The 24,625-nt window shown below is 47.8% G+C and overlaps 1 protein-coding gene across 1 annotated transcript in view; it reads right to left on the bottom strand.

Annotated features, from left to right (window-relative positions):
- Positions 1-24,625, bottom strand: part of LOC146856778 (protein CEPU-1-like) — a 927,479-nt gene that overhangs the window by 377,165 nt on the left and 525,689 nt on the right. The window lies entirely within an intron of this gene.

Below are 24,625 nucleotides of genomic sequence, written 5' to 3'. Positions count from 1 at the left end.
GGCATTGTTCTTGACCTTAAGTGTCTAGGCGCTCACCCCGTGAGGTCCGAACCGTGTCTGATGGTGCTTAAACTAGTCGGTGACCACACTAAGGGGTGGTAGGTTTCAGGGGACCACCTCTAAAGGGTCCTCTGTGTGCAGTTATAAATAAATCTGACACAGGAATCAGTGACGGTGTTTTGAGACAAGATGTTTGGTACCAAAATCCAATAACACAGTGAAGCCGTCATGGAGCTGGGGAATTCATAATGACGAGTGTCCAGCCCCTGTACTCCCTACGGCTTCCCTGCTCACTTACAATATCCAAGAATCAACATGGATATTGCAGGGGCATATCTGCTCATGCAGTTATGTCCTCACAGGAGAAATAGTGGACCCTGCCTTAGGACTATAGGGCCTGCTATAGGGTTGTCTTACCTATATCCCATGCAGCGTCGGTGGGCATGGCACACGTAGTCTGAAATGGCCTTGGCGAGGGGACCCTAGGGTGCCACAATTTGTGCTGCCACCCTTGGGTTCCCTCTTCAGTGCCAATGCCCTAGGTACCCGGGGTACCATTGACCAGGGACTTACAAGCGGCATTGAAGTTGTGCCAATTGAGAAACAAAAGGTAACGTTTAGGGAAGAGCTCTGGCACAGGGAACCTGGTTGGCACAGAACCTGTGCACTTTCAGTCAAAGTTACATCATTTTCCAGGCAAAAAGTTAGGGCTAACGATGTCCAAAAGAGGTACTTTCCTACTGCTGTATATAGAATCTTTTATTGACACCCTACAATGCCAGAGAGATCTATTTGAACATTATCGATTGCTTTCCTTGGTCCATCGCACTATGCTGCAGCAACCAAAGTTTGACAAAAGGAAAAAAGTCAGTTTCAGAGGCCCTTCAATCAGTGGGGAACTGTTTCTGCTACAATGGCAGGCCGTGCAGGACAGTGTATGGAGTGCTCCTCCTTGTACCACACTATCCCAACTGGGCAATATCTTGGGTGCTACCCAGACGCGGCCCGTTCGGGTAAGAGCGGTGGGCTGGTTTGGTGGGGGGATTCGACAGAGGACCACAAGGGAATATTAAATAAATAATTAGTTTTCCCTTGTCGTCTATCGAAATCCCCCTCCACTGAACCCGGACCCACCACTCTTACCTGCATGGGCCGTGGCTGGTGCTACCCTCAAGCCACCCACAACAAATCTGCCCTCAAGCCACCACACACTCCCTCCTGTTCCTACAAATTGGCCTCAACTGCTCTCAGGACCTCGTCTACTGTCGCACACTTGACCTTTCCCCTGCTACTCTGAACCATCCCCTGCCTTGCAATGGCCACAGATTGCCTGTCGAAGCATGTCTCGCTCATAGAAAATTCTGTGCCTGGATATCCGGCTGCTGTGGCGCCAGATGAGTTTCTTCCACAGGGGCTAAATCTGTAAACATTGCCGGACATTGCTAAGGTGACGCTGTCTAGCTTGGTGTGACTGCGGTATGGAAGTTAACTGCACGCCTCTCACTCGTATGTATGTATCTCTGTAAGAAACTTGAATGCACTGACTAACAAGTATCTGACCTGAGACAACCTAGGAAAGAATTAGAACTAAATTGACATATTCATATAGGAGGTGGGAATTGAATTTAGCCGAAGTTAGAAATTTAAACTGTGGCATCCAGTCCTGGCTGGACGCTCGCTGCACGAGGCTAGGCCTCAGACATATTTATGCAGCAAAGAAGGACAACCACACACACTTATAATTACTGGGCCAAGACCACGAGCGGTCTTACACCCCTTTATTTAATACCTCGGGCGAGCCCGCCCTCAGGGTGCGTGTGTGCGTGCTAGCTATGCGTGACCGGGCCGGGTGGCACCGTCACTACATCCCTCCAATCTTTTAGATACCAGGATCCTTTACACTTGCACTCTCAGTCTTTCTTCATGCACCACGCAAAGTCTTTAAGTCTCTGGCTGGGGGCTGGGTTCGGCCGGACACCATACCTCTGGCTCCGGGAGTTCTTCTCCATCCCAGACCCCTAGGTCCCTCTCTCTGACTCGGGGAACACGGTACCGGGATCCTGCGGCCTTTCTACCGCCCTTGACTCTTCTCTGTCCTGACGTTGGACTGACCCTGGGTTGCTGACAGGGATGTTCACCACAGCTGCCCCCTCTCCTTCCTCTGGCTTCTCTGTGACACCCTCCGCTGGCAGTGGCTCACTCACCACTCTCTTGAACCATGAAGTGTTCCTCGTGACCACGCGGGTTCCCCGCATGGCCGATACCATGGTGCCGTGCACACTGAAGACTTCCCACACCTCCGGCTCGTATGGGGTGCGATATTTCCAGCCAGGGTATCTGTCTTTCACGATGACTTCGCCACCCACTCGGATACTCATCGGCTGTGCCCTGCGATCCTGGCTCACCTTGTCATTAGTTGCTTTTCTCCGGGCCTGGGCAGCCTCTTGATCCAGCGCTGGGGGATTCCACAATGGATCCGCGGGAACACTGCCCCTCGGTGCCTTTCGGAACACAAAATGAGCCGGCGCACACTGGGTGGTTGAGTGTGGTGTCTGCCGATAGGCACTTGGGAATTGCTGAAGGCAGTGCTTGACATACTACCCTTTTTCCACCCCGATTCTGAGGGATCGGTTCATAGTTCGCATGAACCGTTCCACTTCACCATTTGCTTGTGGCCACTGTGGCGTGAGTTTGCAGTGCCGAATGGCAAGGGAGGCCAGGTACTCTTGGAATTCTCTTCCCTGAAATGGTAGGCCATTGCCTGACTTGATCTCTTCAGGCAGTCCCATCATAGCAAAAACACACTCCAGTGCGGTCTTGACGTGTTGAAAAGCTGTTTACGACACTACCTCCACCACCGGAAATTTTGAATGTGAGTTGACGAGAACCAGGGTGCTTTGGCCATCCGGAAACGACCCAAAGTCGAGGCTCACTTTGGTCCAGGGCTCTTGGCATGGGTCCTCTGTGATTACTGGATGGGGCACAGGATTACCACCTGTGATGTTGCAAGCGTGACAGGTGCGGATAACCTCCTCGACCATTGCATCCATGCCCGGAAACCAAACTTTGCTGTGCAATCTGGCTTTAGTCTTTGATATCCCAAAAGGACCACTTTCGCCTGCAGGCTCCTCGGAATTAAGAGGGTGCTGCCTCGCAGCACGATCCCATGAAGACCCTCACTGAGTTCGCTCTGAACTTTCCACACTTGTTGCCGAAACAGGCTTTCGTCCGCTGTCAGTGAGCTGATAAGGTCGAGGAAGTGACACCAGTTCCTGTTAGCTAACATGGTCTTGAACTTGATAAGGCATTTATCAGACTTAGTTGCCTTCCCGATGTCTTCTATCGTGAGAGTAACTGGGCATGCTTCGAGGGAGATCATCCATACATACTCCTCGGCGCAGTCTTCATCAGATGGTGTCCTGGATGGCACTGGCGGGCCAGGGTGCCGCGACAGGAAGTCGGCAGAGTTGTTGACCCCTGGGCTAAAGATTACATCGATGTGATAGGCCTGCAGTTGAACAGCCCACCTCTCGATCCAGGGAGGAGCCAGCCGGGATGTGCAGGTGAAGAGGGGAACGAGAGGCTAATGGTCCGTGACCACTCGAAATTCATGACCATACAAATACAGATGGAAGTGCTGACACGCCCACATGATGGCCAGGGACTCGCGCTCTATCTGTGCATAGCGCATCTCCGTTCCAGTCAGTGCCCTGCTGGCGTATGCAGTTGGGACCCACTCCTTGGACTCTGTCTCCTGCATCAGAACGGCGCCCAGCCCTACGGGGCTTGCATCCACCACCACTTCGGCGCGCCGATGGGGGCAAAAGTACGCCATCACCTTGTCGTCGATGAGGGCCTCCTTGACAGCATGGAACACCATCTCTTCTTCCGCGGACCAGACCCATGGCTGACCAGACTTTGTAAGATTGCGGAGTGGTTCGGAGAGAGATGCCAGACTGCGTATGAACCAGCCAAAATTCGTGGCCATTCTAAGGAAGCTGCGGACTTCGGTGGGCGATGTAGGCCTCGGGGCAGATCGTATGGCTGCTGCTTTCTTCGGGTCCACACGCAGGCCATCTCGGGAGAAGATATAGCCGAAGAAATCCACCAACTCCTGATAAACCAAGCACTTGGCTCTGTGTAGGGTGAGCCCATTCTCCGCTAGCCGTTGAAGTGTGGCCCTGAGATGCACGTGGTGCTCCTCCAGTGTCTTGGAGAATACGAGGATGTCGTCGCTCAAATTTTTCACACCTTGCAGCCCTGTGAGCGTCTCCCTTATCGCATTCTGAAACACCTCCGTGGCAGAGGACACTCCGAAGCTTAGTCTCTTATACCAGCATAGCCCCACATGAGTGGAGAAGGTTGTGATGTTCCTACTGTCTGGGTGGAGCTCCAGCTGGTGGTAGACGGCGTTGAGGTCGAGCTCAGTGAACCACTTGGTGCCACTGAGGTCGGCCACGATGTCATCCATGGTGGGTGTGAGATGACGTTCTCTATTCACGGCCTTGTTTGGCAGGCGCATGTCGACACAGAGTCGAATGGCTCCCGGCTGCTTCGGTTTAGGGGCCTCTACCAAAGGCGACATCCACGGGGTGGGGGCCAACACCTTCTCTATCACTCCCAGCTCCTCCAGCTTCTTCATCTCTTCCTCCACTTGCAGCCGTAGGTGGAACGGCACCTAACGATGCCTCAGGGCCATGGGTTGTACTGTTGGATCAATGTGCAGCTTCAACGTTTTCCCTTTCAGCAGCCCAGGCCCTCAAATAACATGGGGAAGTCTCTGAGTATCTCAAGGGCATGTAGATCATGCACCTGGTTCGCAAAAAAAAAAAACTCAAGGTCCTCTGCTGTGTGACTACTGAGGAGGGTGCCTCGTTTTCCTTCTGTGACATGAAACCTTGTGGTGAGATGATGGCCCTCGTTGGCAACCTCATCTTCCATGACTCCTCGTAGGGGAAGCGGTTCATTTCCATCGTACATGTATATTCTTGCCTCGGACAGGAGGACCGGTGGGCGTGGTGACAACCTCTCATACTGGTCACTGTCCATGACGTTCACTGATGCCCCTGTGTCCATGAGAGCGTTTACGGGAGAACCAGCCATGGTAATAGCGCAAATGGGTGGTGGCCGGCGCCTTGTGCCCTCTTGACTGACAAACGACACGAAGAACACGTCGTCATCCTCTGCTCCCAGTCCAAACCCAGGCGGAGAAGTGTCCACGTGATCCACAGAGTCCTCAAGCATCAGCTGTCTCACCGCTGTCGTCGGCCCACGTGGGTTTGAGGCGTTTGTTCTTCCTCTGCCACTCCTGCAGACCTTCACGAAGTGGTTGAGCTTACCACACTGGGAGCACGTTTTCCCTTTCGCAAAACATCTTCCTGCTGGAGGGTGGTCCAAACCACAATTTCCACATGCACTTCTTCGGGGCGGTCTCGTGGGTCCCCTTGACGATGCCGGCCATCTCTGAATAACGTTCACTCTCTCCTCTTTGACCACGGATGGTCGTATTGATGCAGGCTGTGGCGTAGGCTGGTTGAGGGCCGCCTCCATCTCGTCCGCGCGAGTACGAGAATCTCGTCCAAACTGATGCCCAGTTGTTGGAGTATCAGGTGCCGTAGCGTTACCGAACGACATCCCTGAATGACTTGCACCCTGATTTCCTCCCTCTGGTCCGGCAATGTGCAGGAACTCGCCAATTTCCGTAGGCGAGCGTACAAAACATCAGTGGTCACGGCCTCTCCTTGCTGCACCTGTCGGAGCTTGAATCTCTCGAAGTCGGGGTTTATCTGGGGGTCAAAATGCCTGTTCAGGGCTGCGACCGCCCCATTGTAGTCATCGTTCCCCCCCCCCCCTGTTGAACAGCATCTCGAATAGATCATACAGCTCGCTTCCTCCGTAGCACATGAGGAGCGACCTTTTCACTCTCCCATCGGTCTCTCGCATGCCCACGAAATAATGGTCTAGGCGGCCGATCCAGGATTTTCAGCGCGCCGCGGCAGTGGAGGGGTCGGAGAGCTTGCTGAACGGTGGTAAATGGGCAGCCATGGCCTGACCAGGCCGAACGTGGGCAGGTGGGTCCGCCTGCTGAAGAATCTGCGGTTGCGCCGCCGGGGCACCGCCCCCTCCATTCGCGTCTTGCCAACTCATCTCTGGCCGTCAGCCACTTGCTAAAGTCCCTGAGCGGTAGCGGCAGGGTATGCTGCTAAGTGCAGGCCGACGTGCTGCCCCCGATGGTACTGCCACTGCCGGGCGTGGGGGGGGTGTGCGAGCGATGTTCGTGTCAACTAGTGGCAACTCTGAGTTGAGTGGAGCCCTGAGTAGGTGCCTCTCTGAGGCCGGACGGGGACTGCTGGTGGAGCGTGGTAGGCCCAGGTGCTGCTGGTCCCATGATGGAGGGGAGTGTCACTCAGCAGGGATTAACAGTTCACTGAGCTGTGTGCCTTGGTGTTCACCCTTCCGTTGGCCCAGACTCTTCAGCCAGTGGTAGAGGCCAGGCGCGATGGGCGTGCACGTGTGTGCAACGCGCTGTGGGGCCTAATACTTCGGCACACTGGGATGAGGGCTCTCTTCACCGGCCGGCTCGACCACTTGATCATGGGAGCGCGGCTGGCGTAGACATTGCCGGGGCGCTGGCGTGAACCTTCAGGGGCCGGATCGACGAGCACGGCAAGCGCGGACGCGCACAGGGCAGGGTCGGCCTCACCTTGAGGGCGCTGCTCCAGGCGCCGATGACTGTAGGCAGGCAGCAGTGCAGAACAGGGTGGGCACCCGCCGAGGATGCACGCACCGGTGCACCTCTCTCTCCGATGGGCGGCAAGCTGTGCGGGGTGGGCTCCCACTTGGGTGGCACACGCGGATCCAGAGGAGCAGACCGCTCATGCCACACGGGGATCTCCCATGGTGGTAACCTGCCGTGACCACCGGCACCAGGGATCGAAGGGCAAGTGAGGCACACTCGAGGTGTGGGTGGGACCCGCCTCGTCGCCAATGTGGTGTCCTGGCCTGGCTGGACACTCGCTGCACGAGGCTAGGTCTCAGACGTATTTACGCAGCAAAGAAGGACAACCACACACACTTATAATTACTGGGCCAAGACCCCGAGTGGTCTTACGCCCCTTTATTTAATTCCTCGGGCGAGCCCGCCCTCGGGGTGCATGCGTGCCTGCTAGCTATGCGTGAAAGGGCCGGGTGGCACCGTCACTACATAAACCAGGTTTTTTTTAATGTCTTGCATTTATTTGACTGTTTTTTGTGGCCTTTATTTTTTCACAGTGTTTTCACATGGAGCCGTGCACCGCTTTCCACGTCTTAGCCGAGATTATGGCATTAATTATTCTAGTCACAGAATATTCCTTTAGATCCAGTTGCCAGAGAGTGTAATTGCAGTTCTAGTCTTTCGTGTGTTGCATGTATCGTTGTACATTATTTATACTTGTCTCTGTTATCACACTGTGCTCCTTGTACTTATTATTCTGCATCGTTTATGCCCTAAAATCATCTGTGATCCAGTAAGCCCAAGGGCGCTGGGATTGTCTGTTGGGTCTCAGAAATCTTATTTGAAGTAATGCCAGGTGGACGAGCTCAAAGCTGAGGTTGCCATATGGCCTGCTCTCGTGCACTTGCCTCCTCACTGTGGATGTGCCAGCCCGTGAGAGGAGGCGAAATGTGCCAACCCCAGAGTGGAATATGCTTAGTGAGCTGATTGCTCGCTGTTAGAAACTGTATGTGATCTGCAGGCCACGTTATCCAATCGTGACAAGGTTGCCTCTGCCTTTCATCATTGTGAGGTTGGTTAAATGAGTACCAATTTTGATTTGGTAAAAATAACTATACAGAAAAAATATATATTCTATAAAGAGCTCTTTCGAAAACAAGTACAATTTTACTAACAAAGTATTATTATTATTATTAAGAAGAACATTGGCATTTTTGCTATTATTGTCATTGTTATGGAACTTTATGAGGAGGCATCCCAGGTTAAAAAATGAGTGCCTGCCTTGTAAAACTCCTACAAAAACATGTTTTTTCACTCTGTCGGAATTTGAAATATTATGGAGATCGTACAATAGCCTATTTGTTTAGCCATGTAGCAGTTAGGTTAGAAAAACACTCTCTTTCATTACAAAACATAACTTTGCATAATGGGTGGCTTAGGGTAAGGACATCTCCACTTACTGATACTTCTGCCTCTCTTACCTCCTTCAACATCATTGACTCCATACTACATCTCTGTCACGTGGCATCGCGTGCCTGAAATGGAGACGCTGCACTCAATGTCTCCCACTTCTTCTTTGGGAACCGTTCACGGAAGGTCAAAGTTCAACCGTTTTTCCAAAATTACCTCCTTACATGTGGGAAGCCACCAGGATCAGCACTGTCGTCAGCCTATTTAAATTTGCCTGGAGAGGCTAGACTTTAAAATCTAGTAAGAGTGGAATGTATATGTACGCTGATGATGCACTGGGAAGACTCTTGCAACCAAGAGTGCAACAAGAGTCCTTTTGGATCCAAAAAATTGATGCATCAAAACATGCCGTGCCTCAATTGTTCTATGCTTGAGAATCTTCTTATAGGACCAACTGTACCACGTATATATGTTAGGTTACCCAATCTCCTTGGGGTCACCATCTCAACCTTCTGCTGAAGAGTGAAAGCTTGGTGCCTTTCTCAACTCTGACCCATCCGTTATGAAATAAATAGCAATAATGAAGCATAAGCTGTCTGTGATGTCACTCAGAACCCAGAGGTATAAAAAAAATCCCCATAATTCACTTTTTACCCATCTATAATTTCATTTTGTGTATGGCCCTAAAATCCATCTGCCCCTGCTTTAAACTGCTAAGCAGGGGTAGAGGAGTAATGGGGGAGCCATACATAACACCAACTCCCACCACTCTGTGCCTTCCCTCTTCTACAGGATCTATGTTCCCTTCTTTCCATCACTGCTATGACACTGCCAAGCCAGAACATCCAGGAATACCATTATGACGTAAAAACAGTGGTTAATAAGTTCTTTTACCGGCAGTTGATATGCCGTAGCACTTAATTACTAGATTCCTAATCTAGTCATTCGCACTAATGGCTCTGTGTGAGAGCTATGCATAAGATATAGAATTATTGATGGCCAACAATGAATTAAAGGGAAGTTTTTTTACCGAGGGGTTCTAAGTGACATCAAATAGACAACATGTGTGAAGCTCTAGTTGTCTATGATCGCGCTCAGAAACTCGAGGTGAAAACCCTCCCCGTAATTCACTTTTTGCCCATGTATAATTTTATGTTATGTATAGTCCCCCAAAATCAACTGTCTCTGCTTTCAATTGCTGCTAAGGGGCAGAGGAACAATGAGGGAGCCATTTATAGCATGGACTCTCCACACTGACCCAAATGTGAAAAAATTCCCTTACATCCCATTATTAACCACCCCCCCCATCTTCCCTGCCTTCCTTCCTCCTCTTGCAGCTATGCTTTCTGCTTTCAGTCAAAGCAAATTAGCAGCCCTGCGCTGACAGGCTCGCAGAGACGTCTGTCAGTCTAGTCTAGCAGGCCTTAATGAAATAGCACCAGTGGGTAACAAAGTTTGTTATCAACTGTTGCTACCTTATAGCAGTGAGTTACCCGATTTAGAATCCAGAGTAAACAATAGAGGCTTCTTATGGAAGCCAAGTAATAAGGTGTAATAAAATGTACATTATCTTTCTTTCCCTGTACCCTAACCCTATTCCCTATCACTAACTATATCCCAAACCCTAAGAGGAGCAGTTACCCTTTAAAACTGGCCCTCACATTAAATCGAACCCTTACGCTAAGCATGAGCTGTAACCTTCAGTGCAACTTTAGCCTTACCCGCATTCTAAGCTTAACCTCTCATTTAATAACGCTTCTAACCCCCTTTCAATATTTGATTTTAAATTAATCTTAAAATGAAAATGAGTTTTAATGTATTTCACAACTCATTATAATATTCGCTCAGTTGTTTCTCCGTAAATGTATTCGCTTTTAAGTTTTCTATTTATGACATAAAACCCCTTGAGGATGTGGCTAGGACAGATATCTCTAGGTGCAGAATTTGAAGGCTATGACAGACAAAGTAATCAAAATGTCAGTAGGGTGTGGGAAGTGAGTGACAAGAATTTGGAAGCTAATTGATGGTTAGAATAATATCTCTGAAGGATCCAAGGAGTGACAGCAGAAGAATACAAGACACACCTTAGTGGAAAGAGCAGATGTTTTATGTGTGAGAACAGTGAGAGGTATTTGGATATTATCACTTCAGATAACTTTTGATATTTTAAGGACACTTCCAAATAGGCCTGGGGGGGTGCACGCCATGTCCTATGACTATTCTACCACAACACACCTTCAATAGGAAAGGTTCGAAAGCTAACCTAGATGTCTCAATTGTTCTCTTGTTTAATATTGAAGCATCATGAGCTGAGCTCATAACATACGTCCGAAGGAAGGAGCTGGGGATTATTGTAAATATGAAAACTCACATCTGCTAAATAGGTAAAATAATATGCAACAAAAGTCCAAAAAGAAGTTGATAAAAATAAGAACTTAAAATATGCCACTAAAAATTAAATGAAAATGATAGTGGCAAAGTGAAGATAAAATGTTAACATTCCAAAGACTTTCAGTGAGAGCAACCAGTACTTATTAATTTATTTACGAAGTTTTAAATAGTGGGAACAAAACCAAATAATGGTATCAGATCTATGTACAACATAACATTAACATAGAATGTACATAGAGTAAGATATAGAATCAAAGGGTGAAGCCCGAACATTATAAGGGAGGAAAACATATAACATGCATGACTTATACAAAGAATAATAGGAAATGAATGCAAAGTGGAACGGATAGTCGCATCAGGTAGGAAGGGGATTTTTGAGTAATCTAATTTGTACTCCTCTTTTTAAAAGAATGAATATGGGGTGGTCCTGGTCTCCGGAGAAAGAGGGTTACACATTTTTGGGGGCAATTCCGAAGAAAGGTCTCTTGTAAGTTTTCTTTTTTTGAGATTTTTGGGATTCGGTAGTAGAGATCTTGTACTACGAGAAGATCTGTTCCCTCCAGATAGGGCCAGTTTCTGTGCCAGGTAGAGAGGAGTGTTGTACATCATGCAGGCTATTTTTAGATGGATCCGTGAATCATGAGGTAGCCAGTTCAGATAATGGGGGCAGGGGTGATATGATCCTTTTTCTTTGAGCCTCTGATGAGCTCTGCAGCTGCATTGAGGGTAGCCCTCAGAGCTGTTAGTTTTATTTTTGGTAGGCCAACAAGGGTTGCATTCCCCTAGCCAAGTTTGGAGATCACGAGTGCCTGAACTGCCATTTTGAGATCCGCATTGGGTAGGAAGGGCTTTAGTGTCCTTAACACTTGGACATGGAAACTAGCCTCTCTAGTTGTGGCTCTGATATGACTATGAAGAGGTTGTTGTCCAGTGCTATTCCTAGGGGTTTAGCTGAATCAATGATATGTGGGGTAGAGTTCATGGTGGTGAGAAGTGGAAGCCAGACTTTTATCTCTGAGGTGGAGTTGAATGGAGAGATTAGTAGGAATTCTGTTTTGAGGGCGGCATTAAGTTTGAGGCGGTTAAGAGTTAGCCAGTGTTGAATTTTGATCAGGATGTTATTGAGGGTGCAGATGTCATCAGGAGAGGCCACCTTCAGGTAAAAGTTGCGTATCATTAGCATGCATATGGTAGGAGATGTTAGAGAGTTTGAGGATCTCGATCATAGGTTCCATGTACAGATTGAATGGGGGTGGGACAGGGAGGAACCTTGGAGTATGCCGATCATGACAGGCGTCTGATTGGGTAAAGCGTGATTTAATAGGACTCTTTGAGATCGGTTTTGTAGGAATGAAGAGAACTATTTTAATACAGTACCAGAAAGACCCATCCTGTGTTATAAGAGGTTCTGGCAACTCTCATGTTTCACTGTGTCAAATGCTGCTGATAGGGCAAGTAGGATTAATAGACAGGATTCATTTTTATTGAGGAAGCAAAGAGCATTGACTGCAATGTGGACCATGGCAAATCAGTACTGTGAACTGGTCTGTAACTGGATTGGCAGTGTTTGAGGAGTTGGTGCCGGTCAATGCAATTACAGAGTTGCTGAAGAACACATTTTTCCAGAAGTTTGGCTAAGTTGAGATGTTATAAATGGGACAGAAGTTGTTGGGATCAGAGAGGTCAGCATCAGGCATTTTTAATTTAGGGGTGACTTGACCACTTTTTTAGACAGTCAGGCAAGGAGCCTTGCGTAAGATAATTCTGGTCCATAAGGGTATCAGGAGGTGTGACATCTCATTGAAGAATTTGGATGGGAGAGGATCGCTGAAGCGGTTGAAAGATTTTGTGGAAGTCAGAAGTTTTAAGATGTCCGAGTCGTCAAATGTCTTAAAGATGGACCACAACGCATTGTTTTTAGGTTTCAGGAGACTGTTGCCAGGACAAACTTACTGCAAGATGGAGGTGCAGTGTGACAGAGTTTCAGCCCATAAGAGATTATCATCAATGTGGAGATCAGTGTCAATTGATTTGGTTTACTCAAAAAAGAAGGAGAACATTTTTTGACAGTTAGGTAGAGTTGTAGTGACTGAAGTGGAGGAATTGCATGTCCCATTAGTTTGTGGTTTAAACATTTTAAAGAGTTTTTTGGGACAGTTGATGGCCGTGTCCAATTGCTGACGGAAATAAGTTGATTTGGCACTTCTTTTTACCAGCAAAGCTCTTTCTGTCAGTCTAAGGGTGTGGCGCTTCTCGTTAAGGTTACAGTTGAACCAGGTGTTAGATCTTCTTATTAGAACTCTCTTTAATAGTTTGGGGGCAATGGAGTCCAGGATGTTGGACAAAGAACTAAAATAGTGTTTGGTGAGGTATTGAGCATCAACCATATCAGTTGGAGAAGACAACAGATTGTGGGTATTGGTAGATATCATGTCTGGATTGAGACTGATGGTGTTTATCATCCAATGTTTTGTTTTCACCAGCTGACCTTTGAGGATGGTTGCCTTTTCTGCAACGGAGAAGTTGATCCAGTGATGGTCAGTCCAGTCACAGGGTTAGATAGAACCCAATAGGATGGTGTTTTCCTTTGCTATAATTAAGAGTAGGATAGCCCATTTAATATGAGTATCCCTGTTGCAGGCTTGGGTCAGGTTAAGGTCACGTAGAAAGGCCTTGAAACAATTCACTAATGGGTCATTTGTGTAATTTCCATGAATGTTTACATCACCTAGGAAAATCTGTTTTTTGTATGGTAAATTTTTGTTGGAGGGGATCTCCATGATTTGATCGATGAACATATGATTATCAACTAGGGGTGGGAGAACATGTGCAGAGTGCAGACAGAGTTGTCTTTGGTTGAGATGTTGATCATCATATATTCGCAGGCAGATGTTGGTGCACAATGTGATTGTTTAACAGAGATGTTAGATCGATATATACAAACAGTACCATCCCCCTGATGGTTAGCATGGTCTTGACAGATAATATCACAGCTGGGTGGAACTAGGATGTCTAGGATAGTAGAAGAGGAGCCATTTAGCCAGATTTCTCTGAAAATTAGAAGACTCAGGTTCAAGTTGAGCAAGAGGACAGCTATGTCGGTGGCATGTATCACTTCTGATCGGCAGTTGAGTAGTGAGCATTTTAGGTAGGTTTTGGTAGCAGTAGTGGAAGAATGTGCGATGGGATCACATTTGAGGTTGGATTTATTAATAAGTCTAGGCTTGGTAACAGATATCCTTGGTGGTTGGGTGATAATGGTTTGAATCCTTGCATAAGGTGTGACATAGTGGGTTGGGCAGGATCATAAAAAGCAAGGAGAGGATTTCATTGGTCGAGAGGTGATTGACTAGTCTGCTGGGATGGATGGAATGGTCCAGATCAGGTTTTTTCCTCCATTTAGGTTGAGATCGAGAGTCGGCAGCATTATCTGCAGAAGGGCGAGTGGGTAAGGGTAAGTTACTGTGCTGGTGGTTCAAAAGGTTTAAGCTATTGAGTTCCATGTTAGAGGTGATACGAGGACACTAAGTAAATAAGTCCGCAACAACAGCATACCATATAACATAGCATCCACTGTAGAATAGAGTATGGGGGTATTTGATTGGTGTTACAACTAGGCCTGGGCAAAAATTTCGTTCCGTTCGCGGAAATTGCGATAATTTGACATTTTTGCGTTCCGCGGAGAGCGCGAAAATGTCAAAAATTCCGGTTTCCGCAGCTTGGCGATAATTTGTTTCTTGCTCGCGCTGTAAAATGATACATTCTCGCGCGCGCGCGATCGCCTTACCTGAATCCCTGCGTTCGCCGACAAGTTTTCTTGATCCGGTCGCGTTCTCCATGAGATGTTGTATTGTTTTTAGCCATTTGCGCTGTCTCGCGACAGTTCGCGCCCGCAGTGACGTCATGCGTCGCGCGATCACGTCTTTCTTCTCGCGATCATGCACCGCGAGAACAACTCAAAACAAGATGGCCGCGCCCGCAAGCAACCACATGGGTAAGTTGGCGACCCGCAACCATGCAGAAAATCTCGCGAACATGCCGGAAAAAAACTTCCGCATCTTTGCGATATTTCTGCTTGTTTGCGATAATTTTAAACATTCTCGCGATAATTTGCGAAGGTTAATTCCGCAAATTCCGCCCACCCCTAGTTACAACAGAGTAGTTTCAGGGATTATGTGTTTAATTGTGCGTGAGGGAGTGGGACTACGGTTTAAAGCAGTGTGTAGTAGACTTAGGAGTATCTCGAGTAAAAGTGATGAGATTATGGTCAGACATCATATTATGAGGTGTAGTGAGGGGAAGCAAAGGAGAGAGGCCATGGAAACTAGTGGTGGAGAAATCATTGAAAGGTTCCTGCACAGAGGTAGTGATGTCTGAGAGGGAGATACTTAGGACGTGGGTGATAATTGGTTAGTGGGAGCCCTTGTAGGTGTTGTAACAAAGGTTCGCTAATTGGAATGTGTTTCTGAGCAGAGAGGGGGCCATGCTGTGAGTTATTTTATTATTAGGTTGGCTAAGAGAAGGTTGGAGGAATGGCTGGCACTAATCTAAGAGGGGATACTATTCTTAGATTTAGAGTCATCAAGTGTGGGAGAGTGGGCATCACTCAAGAGAGCGTAGTGGGATAAAGTTGGGATTGGGTTGGGTGGGAAGTGGATTTCATTGGGTGAGGTTTCCATAGGTGGTTGTGATAGGAGGGGTGGGGTATGGTCAGGGTTGAGTTTATCCTTAAGGTAAGGGAAGACACTGTCATAGAGTTCCAGGTTGTGATTAGCGGACTGAATGAGTGCAGTGTCAGTATTGTAGATGCTGATAGTCGCTTCTAAATTGCACAAAGGGGAGGACATGGTGGGGAGTTTGTGGCTGTGAAGTATTTTCTTAGTGGCGGTAGGTTTGAGAACCGAGGATAGTGCATTTCTCCACTGAGCACGACGATAGGTGAAGAAGATAATGTCATTAATTAACGTACTCTTATTAAGGCAAAAGTAGTGATCAAGAACAACTGTTTCTGGATGCAATTTGACAGTGTTGTGCTTTACATTGTTTGTAGCGTTTTTAGATAGATTGGAGGGATAGTTGATATTAAACAAATAGGGATCAGCAGGGGATAGTGAGGGGCTCAATCCGTGGGTATGGAAAGGTTCCATGAAACAAGACAAAATAAGGAGGAGAAAGGGAGAGAGTGGGCGGGTACGTACTGTAGTGTAAAGTTGGGAATGATGGAGCCAGTCCCGGCAGTGAGTCAATATAACACAACAATGTTGTTTCCCGAATATGCTGGTGCCACGCTGAATCTGCACAGGAGGACCAAACACAGCCCAAGACCATCATTAGGAGGGAAAAGCAAATGCACAACAGGTCATGGGATGAGCAAGACGTCAGCGGAAGAGGTGGACTTTTGCCATCGAGGGGCAGCTTATTCCAGGGAACAGAGCTGTGGAACATGGCAACTTAGGAGAGGGTGGGTGTAGGGATGGCAATGGGTAGCGGTCAATGGGCGTTAAGACTCATTAAGGGGGAGGGGGATTGTGCAGTTTCCCAGTGTGGTTCGCCTGTTAGGTGGGATCTGTCAAGGTTTGTGGTGAAGTCCGGAAGAGGTATGAGCATTGGGGGCCAGCATTAATCTGATGATGATTGGGTAGGGTAGTGAGGGTTGCTCTAAGGAAAGATCTTGTCCTGATAATGACAAAGGGATTCTGAGGATCGTTTTGGCTTCAATTGTTCTGAAACTTTAAATTAGTATGTCTTGGATGAGAATTGTTGTTTGCTGGCGATATGTATTGGTAAGGGCCAGTAGGGGGTGCTAAAGCCTTGATATACTATGTTTTTTAATATGGAGCACTGTTTTCCAATCATTTTCGGGAGAAGAGTTTGAATGATGCCAGATAAGCAATTACCCTAGGTTACAATCTAAACTGGCTGTCCGGCAATTTCAAGTCACAGGGAGTAAGAAGTATATTGTTGCAGGATAAACCATTGAATTACCCTTGGTTACGACTCTCCACCAGCTGCTGAAGTTGACTTGACCGGACTGGCGCATTCCTTGTCGTCGATCCTGGGTTTTGGTCGCCAAGAGGGAGTTGGGGCTCCCGGGAACACCCAGGGAGTGCTGAGGGGTCTGAGTGCGATCCTTTGTGGTTAGGTAATGTGGGAGCCCCAGGAAGTGCATGTCCAGCGAGTACCAGAGCATTGGGAGTACCCTGAGGCTGATAGAGGGGATGAGGCAGAGTGGAATCTAAGGGTAGACAGATCTGGCCCCTGAGGTAGGGACGGTGGGCTCACCCAGCACTGTGTTTCTCCGCTTTCCTCACCGTAGTGCCTGGATAGAGTCTCCTCAGCCGTGGGGCATAGGTGGTGGGCGCCAGATGACGATGGTGCTTGGGAGACTTTTTGAAGTAGAAGCAGGTCAGAGCAGGATCATCTGACATGGGGCCTGAGATCATGCCCAAAGGCTTGAATCTTTTTCTTTGTTGTTCTTTATTATTTGCTTAATGTATAATGTTTCACACTGCATCTGGGTGAAAGGGGGTTTGATGGGCTGGGCTTCATGGGGATTTAAGCAGATATCAATCCCTTGCCCTGGGTGCCTACAAAAACAGCTCCTTCTCAGTTGGCCATCTTGACATGTATCCAATCGAACCGTTGGGATGAAAAAGTCTCTCACTTGGTGATTGACGTGTACCCCTAACCTGAGTGCTCCAACTGCAATGATGTCTGGCTCACTGGTGCTAATTTTTGTCATGGGCGATCACAGATCCTGAGTGTGTGCCATGGCATAGGCCAGTCTCACAGATTGTGCACCTTTTGGACCACGAAGGGCACCCAAAGTGCTATCCTCATAGTGGTGAAAGGCTACTCCCTTTGCCGGGAGCTAAGAAGCGCAAGCACGGTGGTGGCAGCATAGCATGTAGTGATCAGTAGAAGTGAACATGCCTTTTTTTACCTCTGTCACTGCTATTGTGTTCTTAAGTCACCCTTGGCCTACATCAGATTGGTATGCTGTATTGTTCAGTGTTTGTGTGTTATGTTCATGTGCTGGGTGTATAAGTTCCTGTGAATGGTACAATATATGGAAGATGCAGTACTGTGCAGGGAATGCATGTTATATGCATGTCTTGGGTGTATGCATGCCTGTGAATGGCAAAATACATGGATGGTGTAGTGCTGTGCTGTGCAGTGCATGTATGTTTAATATATGTGCTGGGTGTATGTGTGCCTATGAATGGTACAATACATGGAAGATTCTGGGTTCCATTTGAGAGACCCAGAGTTGACTGAAGGAGCATGAAGAGGGAGAGTAATCGCCCCAGACAGATTTGTGGGCTGTTCCTGTGAGCTTGGTTGGACACACTGGAAGAAGGGAGAGCCAGGCTCTTCAGTATACTTCAAATCATGCTCTTTGGTTTACAGAGACAGGGCCGGACTGGCCAGAGCAGGCACCGGGCGTTTCCCCTGTGGGCCGCCAGGTTGGGGGCCGGTTTTAGGTCCCTGGGGGTCCGTTTTTGTTACCGGGGGCCGGCAATATCGTCCACCTGTAACAAAATCGGCAGAAACCGGCCCTGCAAACAGCTCGGCTGCCCCTCCACCTCCCCCCTAGGGGGGCCGGCCGAGCAGTGTGCCAGGGCCGGTTTCGGTTCCCAGTCCGGCCCTGTACAGAGAGGTCACTGGTAAGGGTCCTGGTACATCTCAGGAAGGAGATGGGACTGATCAGAGTTTAGGTGACCTTATGATTAAGACTGAGGTATAACGTTACTATCTTAATTAGTCTGCTTTTTTTAGCAGATCCTCACCATTTGAAGAGTATCAATTGTTCAGGAGGAAAGGGCTCCAAGATGTCAGATACAATGGCTAGATTGCAGTGATAGCAAAGGTAATCAAGGTTGAGAAAGATTCTGCTTGGTATAAGGAGACTTACAATAGCAAATAGCAGTGCTCCATGCAAGATGCTCAGATGTTCTAGAAGCGGTGTGTGTGTGCACATGTGTGTGTTTTAAATCAGGAAGTGTGGTTGGCAGTAGGGGTGCACAATTTGTGTAATTTTCTGCTGCGTAATTGTGGAACATTATGCAAAATGCAAATCTGGCATATATTGCTATATTTTAATGCAAAATTAATCCTTGGATGTGGTAAAAATACAAGTACACAAACGGCAGACACTCATGTTGATCCCACCCTATCATTGTGCTGTGAATGTGGCATAATTTACACAGTATAACATAACAGCAAAATGCTTGGATTTTGGCTCAACAATTGTAATTCGAAATTCCAGAAAATAAACTGGTGTAATTGAAATTTTATCCAGGCCCAGTTGGCAACTATTCAGATGCTGTTTAAGTGAAATTGGAAGGAGTGAGGCGTAAAACACATCTAGAGAGCCACGGGCGATGTATGGGTGGAGGATGTGTTTAGAAAAAAAAGTGATGCAGAACTGGAGCAAAAGTCTTATATCCAGACCGGTTTTAGGGTAGTGCGACTGGTGCAGCCACACTGGACACTGACCTGTGGAGGGGGGTGCTGACCCCGGGGTGGGGGGTGCTATGTTTAGTAAGCCTGGGTGGTGTACATGGAGTTTTTCTCTGCAGAACTCTGCGAAGTGCCAGAAAAAGTCTGCCGCACTCCATGGAGTTCTGCCGCAGCGGAATCTGTTAAGTCGCGCTGCTCGCACTGATTGTTAGCACTGGGAGTTTGTCCCATGCTTTAAAATCAGAACGAACCACACTACTTGTCACACCAGAGGACGCTGCAGCTTTCTTCTGGCTCCAGTAGACATTTTACTAGAGCCGGAGCATCCTCAACACGAATGGCAGATTTCTCAACACCAGCGGTTGCGACCTTCTGCGGCCGCATGAGATGAGAAATCTCGCAGGGAGAAGGTCTAGAGTGTGATTTTTTTCTCACGAGCACTCGTCAACTTACCGATGGTGAGTCACTGGAGTGAAAAAACTCCGCTCCGTATCACTTTGCGGAATTTTAATCGGACACGCAGAGTGGGCAAAACTCTGCGAACTCCGCCGGCAGAGGGGAATTCTTCAGCCACCCCTAATGTTAAGTAATAACTGATGATTGGAGAGATGAGGGGCACTTTTGCCCGGTGGTAGTGAGAGAATCTAAGGAGGCGGTCATGGGATGTCTGGGCACCAGAAATGATTGTCGCACTGGGCACCACCAGCGCTAAAGCCGGCCCTGCTTATATCTGGCTGGAGAAAGTTACATAGCAGAGGGGACCTGTCAACATTGCAACTGCTGAATTAGTTGGAAGGTACATACAATTGACGCCACATCTCGGGTGCTCACTAATGCCTCACCAATCCCCGTGTTATATTCGCTGAAGTGGCTCTCAGGCCGGTTTGAAGGAGTGTTGGATGCAGAAGTGGGAGCCGGAGTTGAGGCTGTGAAAGCAGCAGATTCCACTACTGCCGGTGAGCTGGCTTTCATCCAGCTGGTGTGGTCACGCCTCGTATGCGGTACACAGCACCTAATGATGATAAATCTATTACCGCTTGGAGACTGCTTATACCACAGTGGCTGGATTAGCGAATCCAACAATCAAATTCCCATTCCCGTTTCAGCATTCTACTTGCTAACTTCATTTTCTGTAATATGAGGCAGGACGGCCTGTCGCGAGCCCCCTCTGCGGCTGCAGGAACCTGTGGGTAGCGCTTGTTCTTATGTCGTTCAGCTATTCCTGCCGTTGCAAGATGACAATACAAGCAGTGCGCCGCGGAAGACTATCAAATTCAAGATAGTGCATCTCGAAAAATGTCAATTGCCGCAGTTACTAGCTGGTGTGGGTCCTCCGCCGCCAAAACTCGTTCAGCCCAGGGCGGACCCCCACCCCCTCCTCCTTGCTACGCCACTGCGTAAGAAACAGAGCAGCAATCTCCCATATAGACAAGGACACCGCTGACTTCGGCTTGTTGGGTGCTATTCGAGTGCCATTCCGCGGCCTGATGGCTGGCAGACGAGGGGCACATGTGACACCTATTGTTATTTATTTATTTACTAAATCGGGTTCCACAGCTCGATTGCACCAAAATGTACCTCTGCGCTTAACTTGGAAGAGCAAAGAGCACATGTTTGGGATCAAGAACAAATGTGACAATAGATGTGAATAGTTTTACAGACAGAAACTTTAGGTTGGTCCAAGAGAAGATAGATTTTTTTTTTTTTTTTTTTTTTACAGTTTTGAGATATATATGAATTTACTGCCAATTTCAAACCCTCGATGTGCGTGAAAAATTGACATCAGTGCCAATGTATTTCAAACTCAAGGAGCCTCGATGTAAGTGGTAAACTGAATGATCCCACAGAAAGAAACGCAGCTGCCCGACCAGTTTGGGATTCCTATCCTTCTGATGAAGATGCCACTAAGAAGGTTTTACCCCGTACAACAAGCGTGAGGGAGAAATGCACTGATCTTTCGCCAGTGCGGATAGGAGGGGTCCTATGTACATACGTTGACATGGGTGAGCAGGACCCATGCAGCACCGTGACACAGGCAGCACAGGCAGGGAGAGGGGTAACTGATGTGAGCGGCTAGGAAGGTGAACATAGGGACACAGTCAACACAGAGGGTAGAGTCCACCCGGGACACAGGCAAGAAGAGAGCATGACGAACCCAGGGGATGAGCAAGACGCCGAAAGAGATCATGGGAGATGGGCGGAGTGGATGGGGTTTAGTAGTTGGAATAAAAGAATGGGTTTAAGGCGAAAAGGGGCAATATGACACCCTTTGCAGCAGGAGATGAGTAACATGACACAATCAATTAACATGACTGATCGCTTTGGCGGGGCTGAATAAAATAAGAAAGAAATACCTGTCAACAAAGCTCCCGTAGAAGCATCAGGGAAACAGTTTGGGAGGAGGGGTGGTCTGGGAGAGGAGAGGGCATCATGTTAGGAAAGGAAGTGAGACACTTGCACCACCAAAGGGGCAAAAGGCCACATTTAACTGATGGGTAAGAGGTACAAAGTGTAACTGATCACCATGAGGAAGTAACTGACTGGAACTCAGATAATGGAGTGAAACACAATGTGTCACAAAAAGGAGAGGCAGATATTGAAATTGGGCTGAATATAGTGTTTTTACTCAGTGCAGTACACTTATGTGGAAATCTCCTCTTTTCTCATGTAAATGGAGGCAATGCAACATAATGACAAGTAGTGTAAAATAGTGGATCAAGCACCATGGAAGCAGAACCTGACCAAAAAATATGGGTGATAGTGCAGAGGACAGGTTACCGTGGAAGCATCAAGGAACAAGATGAATACAATATTAGTCGTGGAACAAGGGACAAATTCAAGATGGCAGAAGGGGTCAAAGCATCATGAAAGCAAGGGAATAATGGGAACCGAATAGCGCAAAGATCGCCATTGCCTAGGGTACGATGGGTTGATGGCAGAGCATCATGGGAAGGAGAAACAGGCATTTTTCTTTTTTTCTGCAGTTTATTTAACACAAACTCAACCCAAAGGTAGTGGACCACTTTAGATGAGCACTAGTTACATTATACAAGGATGCATTAATAGATATATATATTTTTAGGCACAGAGAGAATAAGTGATTTGCCCAGAAACATATGATGCTGATACAACGCCTTGACTTAAACCTAGTTGCCCTTTTCCAAAGTCAGCAGCTCTGGATATAGTGCCACATCATCTCCCCAGATGCAGAAGGGGTTTGAATCAAAGGAGAGGCCATCTTGGCGCAGCTTATCCCAGTCAGTCGAACTTCTGAGAGCAGCAGCAGCATTGAGACAAGGGAAGCAGTGGACTGGAGCTCTGTACCAGCTCCTGGGTATATTGGGGAGTCCCCGAGTATAGGCCAAAGGAGTTCGAGCTGCATCACTCAAAGTCTCCAGAGCAACAACCATTAGGGTTGCTGGCAGGTAGGGCAAGTTAGCATTAAATTCAGGAGGATTTTTAATTATGTCAGAGCATGTGGGTGAATTGGGGCTATAAAACTTTTCAAAGTACAGACTTTTGTGAGCCTTCCCTATGAGGCACAGTTAAAATTCACCAGGTTTCTGCAGCATGGTGCCCTATCCAATGTGGAAAAAACATCAGTTTACAAGCATTGTGTTGGCTGTACCACGCTTTCTCTCTTTTCCCTGATTCTGAAGGAATTCTGAAACACCCTAGACAGACTTTCAGGATTGAGTGTAGAGAAGGTGTAAGGCATGGGCATGGAAAGATAGGAGGCCTCCACTCAGGCCTTTCATTGTAGAAGGAAAGATCACACTGTAGCACTTTAAAAGAAGCTTTGCCCGCTTCGTGTGCCAAGTCGTGAGCAGTTCAGCTTCAGAACCTTGGATAGCTCAAGTTGGCATGCCATCAGCAAGCGAGGGTGAGGCGGAGGAGGCGGATCAGCGCAGCCGTAGTGGGAGTAAGAGCTGCCATTGCAAGATTCCTTCCTGCTTAATCATCATTTTGTACAAGCACGGCTCCTAACCATGCTTATGAAGCAGTGGAATTGCAGCACTGCTCTACAGGCTCTGGGCAAGGGCCCACTATCACCATACAAGGCAGCAATGGGCTTCCAGCATCTAGTGGCTGCTCCACCACACACCGCGGGTTGTATTATAGAAAGTTCCTTGTGGGTGCCCCTGCTTTGTTGCACCCCAGCACACTGTAGTATTACAGTAGGGGCGGCAGATGCTTGTGCTGTTCCTTCTGTGATGCAAACAGACTGCACCGGAATCAAATGTGCACTAACACAATCTCTTGGGTGTGTTACCTCATTTGGATGGGGGTGGCCCCATTCAAATGAAGAAAACCTTTGCCTCTGAGCCAACATCATATTACAGACGCGAGCGTACTGGCAAAAAGGACATCAGGAGGTGCACTTATTGTACACCACATATACGTGGTACGCAGTCGGTGCACCCCTTGAATGGTGTCCTTCAGAAGGGTAGCGAGAGGGTATCATTGACCTCCAGATATCTTTTTGTAGGCAGGTGCAGTCACTCACTGCACCCTCCTGCAGGTGGAGCTATGTCCTTTCAAATGAAGCCAGGGTTGCGGCATGCACTAGAAAGGTGGACCACTACTTTGAATGGTGAGTCTGCCTTTAACTAATGCACTGTTCCTAGTGAAGGTGTGGGTTTGTTCCTTCCACTGGGAGCAGCACATGTGCTGTGATATTGCACGCTATCCCTCTCTCCGCCCAACACACACACACTTAAATGTGTGCTGTGATGCACAATATCTGAAATATGGTCCAGGGTGTAAAATGTGAACATTGCACTCAGTTGTAGGAGCCTGCCTTCCCCTACATGGCATAACATAAGTTTATTTGCATTGGAAATTACCAAATTATCTATAAATTGATCTGATTTTGAGTTTGGTCGAACCTCCTAACTATTGGTATTTTTTATTTCTCAGAGCTACATTGTGTTTTTTGTATAAATTCCTATTCAAGTTTTATTGGTTTCCTCTGGGCAGTGCCCATAGCAGTGGAGAAGTGATGGCTGCCTCTGTCCTGCCTATAGTATTTCTATAGCAGACATTGGTGCGGTGGAGTAGTGTAAGCGGCAACAAAAAGGGTTAACAGAGGAACTTTGCTAGGGAAGGAGGTACCACGTCTAAGACAATGTACCATATCAGGAGGGGGAGTCTGTCAAAGTTTTGTGCTCCGGAGGCTACAGGACGTGTGCGGTCCATATCTGTGGTTAATTGATGCTTAAGGAGGTGTATCACTAATTCATTTATGAAGTTCCTTAGAGGCAGTTCATGTATGAACTGCATAGGTGGAGAAGGCCTGACTATTCGCTTTCACTTTCTTGCATTTCTTGTTCTTGAGTTTCACAATATCTAGGGTTTTTATATTGGCAGCCGCTGTTTGCTACTAGGTATGCTGGTGCACTGATTCCTGCTGCTTTCCTTTTGATGGAACATATTTTGAATATGATGGAGGCACAGAGGGGAAGCGGTGCAGTTCCTTTGGGATGGGTGCCATATTGGTGTGGTAAGGTAATTCCATTATTTGAGATGGTGGGTGTTGGCAATTGGTCACCCCCTCTCGAAAGGAGCACCATGTGAACGAGGAGACTGGCTGGGAGGGGATTGTCACCTTTCAGACAGGAGAAGACCATTGCTCAGAAGTTCATT

The sequence above is a fragment of the Triturus cristatus genome, chromosome 3_2, assembly GCF_964204655.1.
Source record: "Triturus cristatus chromosome 3_2, aTriCri1.1, whole genome shotgun sequence".
NCBI classification, from domain to species: domain Eukaryota; kingdom Metazoa; phylum Chordata; class Amphibia; order Caudata; family Salamandridae; genus Triturus; species Triturus cristatus.
This window is presented reverse-complemented; position numbering and strand designations above follow the sequence as displayed.